The sequence below is a fragment of the Arvicanthis niloticus genome, chromosome 14 (assembly GCF_011762505.2).
Source record: "Arvicanthis niloticus isolate mArvNil1 chromosome 14, mArvNil1.pat.X, whole genome shotgun sequence".
NCBI lineage: Eukaryota > Metazoa > Chordata > Mammalia > Rodentia > Muridae > Arvicanthis > Arvicanthis niloticus.
The window spans coordinates 58,570,393-58,583,306 of NC_047671.1; the positions used below are offsets into that span (position 1 = coordinate 58,570,393).

Below are 12,914 nucleotides of genomic sequence, written 5' to 3' on the forward strand. Positions count from 1 at the left end.
TGATAGCTTGAGAGAAGTATCATGGGATTCATGAATTGTTTACACAGAAACTGGGAATACCTGACCCATTTATCTCTCAATGGCTCCTGTGTTTGTTAGTGGGAGGGGGAGGTGCATGACTTTTTAATAGAATGTTTGTATACTTTGTAGTTTGTGATATTTGCATCTAATTTTATGTAAACACACCTAACTTGTGTGAGTCTTATTTTTTATGTGTTGCCTCTTAGGTTGTTTGTCTTCAATAATACTTTACATCCTGAAGTTCTGTATGTTTTGTAACTGATTTCCTTACAAAAGGCTGATGGAAAATGCAGTACACCTACTTACCTGTTGCAGGCAGTCTCCCAGCAGCCTGCAGCCTGTTTGATGCACGACAACATGGGTCCCAAGCTTCCACCTTATTTCCCATTCAGTAAGTACCAGTCTGCATGAGAAAGGTAAGCAGTGCCAACTTGATAAGCCTGCCCTTTGAACAGAGACTTTGTCAGTCTGGGTTAGGCACTAGGATGTGACTGGCCCCGTAAAAAAACATTAAGGCTCTGAAAAGTGGTATACAAATAAAATGATTGATGTCCCGTCAATAGGAACTCGAGGAAGAGGATCAAACAGAGCTGCTTCTTTTGAAGTATGGATGGAGGAATGGGCAAAGGTGTTGTACTTTACTTTTCTATCTATCGTAAACCCCAAAGCCTTATTCCAACAAGAATGGCACCTGGTATCTGAACACAGCAGAACACTATTTCTTAGCCGTAGACACATTCCAAGGACAAACACAAAAGCTGGATTTGTGAAAATCCATTCATGAGGCATTTATTGTAAATTTTTCCATCACTAGGACAGTGTGGGCTGGAAGGCTTATAGATTTTCCAGCTTGTCTCTTTTTGCCTTCCTTTTTCAAAGACTTCTGAACTCTTCTTTTAAATAGTCAGATTATCCATCCTAAGGACATTTGGATTGAAAAATATTATGACAATTTAGTAAATTGCTAGATATAAAATGAGTATATGCAATAAATTGCATTTCTTTAGTATATGTATAATTGGAAAATGTAAAAAATAAATTAATATACTATGATGCTCCAAAAGTTGCACATTAATCTTTTGAAATAGAGAATCAGCAAGCATCTTATGGACAAACTTATAAATCATAAGTGGAAAATATATTTGATGAAATAAATTCATAGCTCCTATATATAGGGAAAGGCAGTGCTAAAATAGGCAACTTCCACAAACACTCATAGGTTCAGTAACAAAATCCCAAAACATTTTTTTTTTCATTTTAGCATTACAATTATATTTTAACTTATGTGATCAAAAGCAAAGTTCAATAAGAAATAATAAGTTTTAAGCAAAAAAAGAGTGATAACACTTTCAGATATCCAGACCTTATAAAATACAAGGAAGAAACTTTAAAGAACCAGACATAAAATCAGTTTTCCAGAGACATACATTAGTTAAGCTCCTAGATGGTTGAGGAATATAGTGTAAAGAGATTGCAAGAGCAATTACATTTTTATACTATAAAAACTTATTTGGATCTCTACCCTATATTGTTCCTTTTTAAAACTTTGCTTAAAATTTCACATTTCTAGATTATAAAGGAAAATGAAAAAAGAATCTAGAAAAGCTTTGAAAGACTTTGGGAACCTTGGCATAAAAATTAATCTCCTAATCATTGCTAGACAAACGTTAGCCAAATAGATAAGAGATACGATTCTATAGAAGACTGTTTTATTAGCATGCACATGGCCAGAAAACAATCTTAAGCACCACAGAAACACAAACTAAAACCATAAGGGACTATTGCATGAGAATATAGAAAATGGGAAAAGATACATATTCAAAATATTATTAAGCAAACAGAAAAGGTGCCACCCAAATTGGAATAAAAATAGTGCCTTTTTCTGAAATAAAGCCCATAATAAATAAATACAACTATATGTTTGTGTAGCCCTGGTAAGTGTGGCTATTAGCACAGAATCCTTGACAAATACTTTTGCCTAATTTTTATTATGAGATGATTTTTTTTTTATACCTGAGACCAAGTCCTGTCATTTTTACCTATGAATTTTATAAAAAGTCCTCACATGTGTATATGATCACAGAAGGACACATTCAAGAACTTTTATGCCAGTAGCATTTATATCAACAACAGCAGCATATACCCATTGAGAGACTGCATTTGTCTTAAAAGGGAAATAATAAAAACATTCTCTTACATGCATCCAATATAATACTCTGAAACAATGAAAGTAAATGAACCAGAGCTACAGTGCAATTTCATCAGGATAGAGCATCACCACCCATGTCTCTCCTTATTACTGTGCACTTCCATGTGCTTACTCATCTATCATGAATATCATGTGTTTATCTCTTTGTGTACCTGAATTACTGTATCTGGTGTATAGGAACTTTAGTTCGAAAGCAAACCTTGTCTATAGCTACAACATCACAAAATCAAAGCAGTTTCCTGCTGACCAGTTTTATCCTCAATTTCTAGTAAGGACCTCCTTAAGTAATCCTGGACTTGGCCTCGTTTTTGTTTGTTTGTTTGTTTGTTTTTTGTTTTTTTTTTTCTGTTGCTGCTCCTAAAACCTCAGAGCACATTCTTTCATAATTGTGAGTCACCACTATCGCTAAATAGAAAACCTAAATCCAATATTACTTCTGTTTCCCTATCTTAACCTTGTCTTCAGTAAACCCTTTCTTTTAATAAGTGTCTCATGGATGTCAGATTGGCTGCTTGACCCTCCCCCAAAATATTTCAACTTTATCAAATTCTTGGAGTCCTCTCTGAAAGAAGAAATCCAAACTGTATGCTGTTTTATAAATTCAAAACAGATGAACAAAGATAACATTTGTCAAACCTCCCAACAGATACTTCTTTCTGGCCATCACTCTTCCTTCACAGAGTCAGACATTCATTCACTCAGTGGTACACACCAGAGAGATGAACTCAAAAGTAGGACATGTGGACAATAACCCATGAGTGAAGTTTGGCAGAAGTGTGTCATACCTTAAGGATGAAAGATATTCATACTGACTTAAGGGCAAATTTTAAAAGTATAGCAGCAAACAGAACATTCTTATTTCTGAACGGTCAATAAGCATATTGTTTCCTGAGAAAGTCTACTGCAGGTTGTAAAAGTGACCATATCTATTGCAAGTTATTCCAAGCAAATAAACTGTGAACTAGAAAGCTACTCATAGAACATTTACTGAAATGTATCTGACGTGGCCTAAAATAGAGCTTGAATGTAAAACTTTTTCACCCAGGTCTTCATCAACATTTTGGAGAATTCTATAAAATTGGTGGGGGTTTACTGAGATGGAGTGACTTTCGCTACAAAGATAAGATTTTGTCCTTTGCCATTGAACATTCATATATGTGTGCATACACACACACACACACACACCACAGGATACTAATATAGGAGGATAAGCTCCATCAGAAGTTTCCAATGAGAAAAATATTCTAGGCATTGGGGAAAATAGGGGCCATGAGGGAAAAACAGTATCTGAGCACATTGCAGCATTCATACTGTCCAGTTTAATGATGCTATATATTTAGGAAGTCATAAAACCAAAATGTCTGTAAAAGCTTTTGTATAAATATATTTTTTATCTTTGACATATATGAATGTCACTCCTTTCTTTAGAAATGAAACTGCCATTACATCCATTTTTTTCTTTGTTTTACATTATTTCAAGAATAAAGATGACAGTGATGTGAGTTTATACACAGTCTGATAGAGGTAGGAAAGAAGATATGGTCTTAGTTTCCATCTTCTGTACTGTGAAAATAAATTAATATTATACCATCATGTTTACATATGAGGAGTAATCATTGAATAATCCTTAAGACTATAGAAAAGTAAATAGGCCTTGCATTGGCCTAATTTAGAGAAAGAAGAGGAAGAGGAAGAAAAGGAGAAGAAAGACAGGAAGAAGAAACAAAGAAAAAATGAAATTAGTCTTTCTTAGTGCCTATAAAGGTGTGTCTCCAGAACCATTCACAGACAACAGTAATGAATGAATTCTCTAAGCCCCTGTGTAAACCTGCACATAGCCCTCATTAGTTCTTTCTGTATGTCAAATAATCTGAATTTATCTCTAACTAAAATTATACTAGTTTTATTAACAAAAGTTTTATGCTATGTGTTTTAGAAAATAACAAGAAACTTGTGTGTACCTGTTATGTGAACACAGATTTTTTTTCTCTGTTTGTTTTCCCTTGCTTACAAGTGTTCTTATATCCTGAAGAATCTATGGTAAGAAACACTTAAATGAATAAACATAAAGATGGCCTGGCTGCCATTCATTCAAGAGGTTGAAGCAAGATTTATGTACCTTAAAATTATTTCAAAGAATGAAAAAATAAATAAATAAAGTAATATGCTTTCTTATTAATCTTATTTTAATCTTATTAATCTTATTTTATTAATGTTTGTTACAATGGTTTCAGCCATGAAACTAGCATTGCAATAGGGAAAGAACTAAGAAAACATTTTTCTCTTATGGTGCTATTTTAAGGGGAAAATGTTTGAATTTCTTTTTTTGTAAAGGAATTATATTTTAGTTAGTCTGTATAAAAGTCACAAAAGAGTTCTATTTTGTTTATAAGCTGTAAACCTAGATTGGGCAAATTATATGCTATCTCACCTAAATCCTAGCAATAAGACCCTTGTTACTTGCTGTTTGGGTCTCTCCTGGGTTGCTTTTGCTCCATCAGTCTGTCTTCAGGATGTATTTCTCTAAGTCACATGTTCCTGATTCATCTCATTTAATGGAGACCCCCCTCTCTGTCTTCTTTATACCTCTCCCTGTGGTCTCTCTTGAGAACCCTTACTCAATTTTCAGGTCATGCCTTTATTTCTCTACTGCCCAATCAGAGGCTCTAGCCTTTTATTTAAAAATAGCATCAAATTGGGAAGCAATGTTTACACAAAGGCCAAACTGTGTTCATGAAAATTCATTTGTCAGGAGGCAACTAGATCTTGGGGTTCAGAATTTATCATTTGTACAGAAAGCAGCAGACCTACCCTCAATACTTTTTCTTTTTATGTTGAAATATATTAAATGACAGATTTGTCTTCTTTTTAATTTGTGTTTGGAAAATGTATCATATTTTCCAGAAATAATATGTGTAATCAATATATACTTGTGCTTATGCTTCTTCCAGATGAGGGAGGGATGTTCAGACTGAACACAGAAGCCTCATGCCAACTCTAAAGAGAAAAGTTACTACACTTATTGCTTGGGTTTTGCGCTTACTATTTTTTAGAGGCCTCCACGCGGAGTATGGACTCTGAAGAAAGGTATGAAATTTCTCATTGATACAGATTAGATTCTTCACAAATTTACCATATCAAGAATCCCAGATAAAGTGTTACACACTAGACATGAAGACCATGAAAAACTATGGTGGGGATCTCCAAAACCCTCATAAACTGCACACTGTTACAAGAGTAAGAAGTACCAAAAGGTATCAACACTGAGGAAAAGATACAATCAAGATACTTGGACTATAGTGGACTACAGAAGACACACAGTCTGTAAATTCATAAGAATATCCCATTAATCAAGGCAAAACTGAAACTTGATATTTATCTAGCTCCTGAAGCTGCCACAAGGACTTCTCATAGAAGAAAACATGTCCAGCCTGTGTCTCAAAAGCACTGGGGATTTGGTCCTGCAGTAGCATCTAGAAGCCTGTTGGGCAGGAAGCAAAGTCCTGATGCCACATATCTTCAGAATACAAATGCAGTTGCTGAGGAAACTATTCTCATTAAAGTGTATATTAACCATATATATGAATAAATATCAGTTTTTCTATCAAATACGCAATTGACCCTTCTCCTCAGATGTTTTGTATGCATTTTGAATTCAATCTACCCCAACTGAATTACCAGTTATTCTTTATACCATCACTCTGACATTTCCATCACTCCACACAGTAAGCCATCCTTCAAGGGCATGAGATCCTAAATCAGAAGCTATCCCAAATCTTCACCCTTCCCTCCTTCTCTTTCTCTCCATTGAGCTTGTTGATGTGTATTCTTCCCAGTTCTCCTAACACTGATTCATATTGCTCAGTCCCAGTGAAATGCCCACTGTTTATTTCTTTATGTAATTGATTATTTATGTGTACATGTGCTGTGTGTCACCCATGCATTTCCGTATACAGCTACATATGGTCAAATCCACACAAGCAGGTGATGGAGCAATACTTTTCTTCTTCTATTGTTATTTGCTTTACTCCTTTGAGACAATCTTTCTGGACTAGAAGCTTACTGGTTTCATCCACAGATTCATTTGTCATCTGCGTCTCAAGGCTAGTGTTATATCTGGCTTTTTATACAGGGGCTTAGTCATTTAAATTTAGGTTCTTGCAATTCTAGCCCTATTACCCACAGAACTATCTCCCCGGCCCAGTGTCAGTTCTGATGTATACAACTGTCGACTTCATATCTTGGTTTTCTCATTTCTCCTAAATTGTACCTTCCCACAAAGTATTCTCAGACCTTGGGTGAACATGAAATTTAATTGTTAGAGTATATTTCTTGGATACAGAAGATGCAGTCTTTCATAATTCAGGGATAGTGGGTCAGATGTAGGGAGCTGAAGGTGCAGCTTCAAAAGTTCAACATCATACAATCAGTAACATAGACAGGACAAGGGCTACCTAAGACTGAATACATATTGAATGCCATGTGCCTATGATGCTACTAAATACCTGGTTTAAATCTGGACTGATTTTCTGTTGGAGTCTCAGTTGATGCAACTTTTCTTTCAGAATTCTGAGCAGACATGCTTTTCTACCAATTACCCTTTAATGTACAGAGCAGAGCAGCCACCTTCACAGCACTGAGGACTGTATTTATGTTGTTACTTATATACATTTGTATGTGTCTTCATTGCTAGACCAAAAGGTTTATGAGAGTAGATCTCTGGCCTTTTGTACACCAAAATTCTCCAGGAAAAAAAAAAGACAAGAAAAAGAAAAAAAAGAAAAGAAGAAAATACCAAAATACAATAGGTGCTTGATGAATATTTCTTGAATAAAGAGATAAATGTCTGTAATTGCTGTGTAGGATGAATAGGGGATGGGTTTGTTGGACAGAAAAATGCTTTCTTTGCTATAGCTGCGACAATTTGTCAGCAGTGTTTTAAGAGGGAGAAGACACCTTCTACAGTATTCTTTTTTGTTATCATGTTTCTTATATTGGCTTCATTTCTAGTCCCAGAGCATCCGTCTGAGAAAAACTTCATAGAAGGAACACACATACCTGCACACACACACACACACACACACACACACACACACACACACACACAGTCTTTTTTACTCATAATAGCATCAAATCTCTAAGGTTGTACAAGGACAAGGTAATATGGATAGAGAGCACCTCCATGATCAAAAAAAAGAGGAAGACAGAAGAAAGGGAAATTTGGTAGGAGGTAAAGGGGCATAGGAGGCAGGGGGATCTGATCAAAGAACATTATACAAAATGGTAAAATTGCTAAGGAATAAATACAATTTATAAAATGACACATTGTCAAAGTGATCCTTCTATCTATGAATAGAAAGGGAACAGAACAGATCTTGTTCCTCTTGGGTCCTTGTGCTGCAGCTGCTGTTTCTCATTTTCTTGTTTGGGTCTTGGCCATTTGCTAGTAAATTTAGTTTGACAGATGTTGAGAACTGGGAAATTAAGAAATGAAGTAGTCCAGCAGAGAACCCATCAAACAAGCATGCAAGGTGCTGATGATTTTAATCATCATTCCAAAAATTGTATAATAATTCCAATTTAGTCTAATGATGATAAGATCCATTGCACTAAATACCAAAGAAAGTTAAGTAAACTGTTTTGAGAACTAGAAATAAAAAAATCTGAAAACTAATAAATCTTCATTAAACAACCTAGAATGTAGTGATAAAGTACATAAAATGGTTTCTTAATTAGAACCTAGGCTTTTCACTTGGGTTATTTGAAATAATAATTATTACTTTCAGAGATTTTTAATTATTTTAAAAATATTTAAAGAGTAAACATTTTCTTTAAATTTTATTCTCCAGCTATTCAAATAGACAATTATCTTAAGAACTATTTTTCTAAGAATTATAATCCATATTAAGTTATGTTTTAAATGTGAATTAGTATAGAATAAAATTCACATACATTATAATTATATTTAAATATTCTTTAATTTGAAGATATTAAAACCTTGGAATTTTGAAATATAGGAATGATTATATAATGTACTATTCAAGTGTAAATTTTTAAACTAATTGAATAATGTTAAATTTAGAATTTATCTTTCTTAAATATTAACTCTTACTTGGTTCAATTTTTTTTAAGAAACTGTGTGATAAAATTATTCTCACATTATTAGCTCCTGTATTTATGATTCTCATGAGGAAACCTGGACAAGGGCATCATGAAGGTCTAACATACAGAGTTTTAATGATTAAGTACTGAGAAAGGAAAGAAGATAATATATCCCCTATACAATTTATTAAAGCTGCAAATTTGAACATACTACATGTAATCTAAAAAATGACTCAATTATTCTAATAGTGAAAAATGCTGACAAACAAGACAGAAAAAATTAAGAAAGAGTAGTACAGGTATAATGATAGGATATTATGAAATTTTATGAATGTGATATTAGAAGTTGTAAAGGCAGAAATGGCAACATGTTGATTGTCAGCTGTGTTGGGGGGGACCTAGGAGTGAGGGATGGGGATGAGGCTGTGAACCCATTGATAAAGAAGACAGAGGAAGCCACTGAGTGAAACTGGGCTTTAGAAAGAGAACTTCAGGCCCATTCAAACATGAGAAATGGTCTTTTGTGTCATAAAGGTCATGCCTGAAACTGCTGTAACAACTGACCTGAGGTTCAGAGGAAAGCATAACATTTTTATTTAATCACAATTTCATGTGAGTGCTAGTGGTTGGCTTGGTGTGTAAAGACATCTGTGGTCAAGCCTGGCAACCTGAGTTTGATGCCCAAGTTTGACTTTTAGAGGAGACAGCGGATCCTCACCTGATGTCTTTTGACATCCTCTTTCACAAGTGTGTCATGTGTGTGCTCCTAACCTGATGTCCCCTGACATCCTCTTTCACAAGTGTGTCATGTGTGTGCATCAACTTGTTCAATAAAAATTAAAAATTTTATAAAAAATGGATGTTATCTAGAGCCTTCAGCATGAGCACCAAGAAAGCCCTTAGTGTGCTTAGGATCAGTAAGAAATAGACAAGCAGAAGGGAATAAACAGGCTATCTATATCCTGATAATGACCTGTGAGGGAAAGGCCAACAAGTCCTTCTGTTCATGTACCCTCAGTCTCTGTGTGAAACTTTTTTCATCTAGATGTATAGCTGGGCCCCTTCTGAAATGACAATTTTAAGGCTGCCTTAGATCAAACATAAGCCATGCTAGAAAAATATCTTCAGAGACAGGAGAATATAGAAGTGAAGTCCTTAGTATTATAACTGAGTCTGGGCAGAGCTCGTATTTGGTTTCTGGAACATTTTGGAAAAAGAGGTGATTCTAGTTTCTCTTAAATAACTTAGGTCAGTCAGGATCAGAGGTTGCAGATGGGGGTGGGAGACAGAGGATGCACATCAGTCTGGGGAGAGCAGTGGTTGTGAGTTTGAGTTGAGATGCCAAATCTTTTAAGTTCAGATTCCATTTTAGAGAACCTGACCTAAGTTTGAACTGAGGTAAACTAACAGGCTGATACCTAACATCAGTTTCCAAATTACCCACCTCCCAACAAAATCCAAACCTAGCTCCAGTCTCTAGGGTAATCCCCAACAAGACTAACATTTCCAGGTTAAACCCTGAACAAGACCAGTGTCTCCAGCTTATTCCCCCAACAAACCTGTACCCCCAGGTTGCAAGCTTACCCCCTGCCTAATGACTACCAGTGCAGAGGAGAGTAGAAATTAAGTTTTTGATATGACTCCCAGCACCAGCCAACTGTGTTAAAGGCCATTGTAGATTTCTAGTTAGAAGCTCACTCACTTATTCCCTGCATGCTGCTTGCTATAAAGCCTTGCCTTGGAGCTCCCCCACCACCAAAACTGTCCTGCATGACAGCAGTGTCTGGGAGAGGAGGTGAGCTAGCTTGAGTAGAATAAAGACCCTGCTGTGAGTTTTATCAGGTTGGCTCCTGTCTGTTTTTTTGCGGATTACTAACTTTTACCTGTTACTACAGGGTGGGGAATGCAGGTCAGGCCAGGGAGAAGAGGACCCAAGAAGACACTTTCTGAGGGTCTTCAGTGTTATTGAGATTCAAACTTTCTCCATTGTTGATGCAAATAAAACTATGACTTTAGTGAAAGAGAGAGAGAGAGAGAATAGGGGAGAGGGGAGAGGGGAGAGGGGAGAGGGGAGAGGGGAGAGGGGAGAGGGGAGAGGGGAGAGGGGAGAGGAGGGGAGAGGGGAGAGGGGAGAGGGAAGAGGGGAGAGGGGAGAGGAGGGGAGAGGGGAGAGGGGAGAGGGGAGAGGAGGGGAGAGGGGAGAGGGGAGAGGGGAGAGGGGAGAGGAGGGGAGGAGGAGAGGAGGACAGGGGAGAGGGGAGAGGGGAGAGGGGAGAGGAGGGGAGGAGGAGAGGAGGACAGGGGAGAGGGGAGAGGGGAGAGGGGAGAGGAGGGGAGGACGAGAGGAGGACAGGGGAGAGGGGACAGGGGAGAGGGGACAGGGGACAGGGGAGAGGGGAGAGGGGAGAGGGGAGAGGGGAGAGGGGACAGGGGAGAGGGGAGAGGGGAGAGGGGAGAGGGGAGGAGAGGGGAGAGAGGGGAGAGAGGGGAGAGAGGGGAGAGGGGAGAGAGGGGAGACGGGAGAGGGGAGAGGGGAGAGGGGAGAGGGGAGAGGGGAGAGGGGAGAGGGGAGAGGGGAGAGGGGAGAGGGGAGAGGGGAGAGGGGAGAGGGGAGAGGGGAGAGGGGAGAGGGGAGAGGGGAGAGGGGAGAGGGGAGAGGGGAGAGGGGAGAGGGGAGAGGGGAGAGGGGAGAGGGGAGAGGGGAGAGGGGAGAGGGGAGAGGGGAGAGGGGAGAGGGGAGAGGGGAGAGGGGAGAGGGGAGAGGGGAGAGGGGAGAGGGGAGAGGGGAGAGGGGAGAGGGAGAGGGGAGAGAGGGGAGAGGGGAGAGGGGAGAGGGGAGAGGGGAGAGGGGAGAGGGGAGAGGGAGAGGGGAGAGGGGAGAGGGGAGAGGGGAGGAGGGGAGAGGGGAGAGAGGGGAGGAGAGGGGAGAGAGGGGAGAGAGGGGAGAGGGGAGAGAGGAGAGAGGGGAGAGAGGGGAGAAGAGAAGAGAAGAGAAGAGAAGAGAAGAGAAGAGAAGAGAAGAGAAGAGAAGAGAAGAGAAGAGAAGAGAAGAGAAGAGAAGAAGAGAGACGACAGAAGAGTGGAGAGAGTTCATTATTGAGTCAAGTAAGATCAGCCATGGCCCTGAAACACCTAGAATGTTTTAACATAGAAAAAGTTTCTAAAAGGTTTGTAGTCACAGATAAAATTAAAGTCATATAATTGGGCATTTTTCAAATATAGTTTGGGAATACCAGGTAAGAAGTTTACAGCAAAGTATGGGAATATTTGCTGTATGTCCTGGATGCTATCCGATGGCATATTTAGCTGTGGTGTTAATGGAAGCTATGGGTCTATTTAGCTAGTACTTTCCAAGAGATTTTATCAGAAAGTCACAAGGCCATTATGTCTGACATTGACAAGGGCAATGAATGAGGCGGAGGAAACAGCAAGGTGTGGTGGAATGTCCCTGTAGGATATGGTGAAGATGCAGAGACAGGGAGATCACAAGATTGAGGGGACTAACAGCAGCCAGAGGTAACTTGGCTTTATATCTGCAGCAACCCAACTCTCAGCAATCAGGAAGTTCTAGTCAGACAGTCTAGGAGTTACTTTTTGCCTGGAACTTTAGTTCACAGCACACTAATGTGACACATGTAAGAATTCTGGCTTTTGTTCCCAAATAATTACTTCTCACTAGTTTCCACAGGCCAGAAGAGTTACATAGTCAACTCACAGCCAAAACAAGTAAAAACATAAACTAGAAATTGCTTTTTAGTATTCTAGATAAGTGTTCCAGCTTTCTTTCTGGCTCTCTGGCTTTGTCTTTCTGTCTCCAATCCTTTCCTCCCTGCCTCCCTTCCTCTCTTGCTGTCTTCCCTCCATTCTTTCTCACACACTTATTGTTATAATGGGATTCTACCTATACATACCATATTCCAAAGATATAATTTATTTATTCTTTCAACCTAGTAATCCAAGTTTCCCCTTCAAGTTAAAAAACAAAATGACAAATCCCTTGAAACCTATCAAACTCTGAGGATTAAGTGAGGACAAACAAGAGATAATGGAAAGCACTCTGGCTAGCTCAGCAGGAAGGGGCCATTTACAGGGAAGGCACTTTTTAAAACTTGCTCATCAAACAGCCTGGAAAGGTAGAGTAGAGCATAAAAGAAAAATGAACATTTATTGCCCCTCCCTCTCCTTACAGCTTTCCAAGAACCAAACAACAAAACAAAAACAAACAACATCAACAAGATGATGCCATCTTTTAGCTAGTGATGCCATTCACATTTGCTTTTCTTTCTTAAACAAGGAAGAATGGCTCATAAAACATAGTTCTGAATGATGGGCAGAAGGTGGTAAAGAAAACAAAATATCAATATCAAGCCCCAAAACTGTCAAGAAATGTTGGGGGCCGACTTTTAGCAGAAAGCGGCTATCAGCTTTGCAGCCATCTTGAGCCATATACCCTGACATGACAGCTGAGAACACTCCGATAATCTTGGTTTAGATACCTTGAGATTAAAGGTGTGTGAGATTAAAGGTGTGTGACTTAAGAAGTGTAGAGATCAGGGTTAGAGACAAGACCTAAGGGCATGAT

General features: G+C 38.6%; 1 pseudogene; it reads left to right on the forward strand.

The window, feature by feature from the left end:
• The first annotated feature begins 378 nt into the window (after nucleotides 1-378).
• LOC117719643 (large ribosomal subunit protein uL30m pseudogene) lies at nucleotides 379-5,737 on the forward strand (annotated as a pseudogene).
• The last annotated feature ends 7,177 nt before the right edge of the window (nucleotides 5,738-12,914 follow it).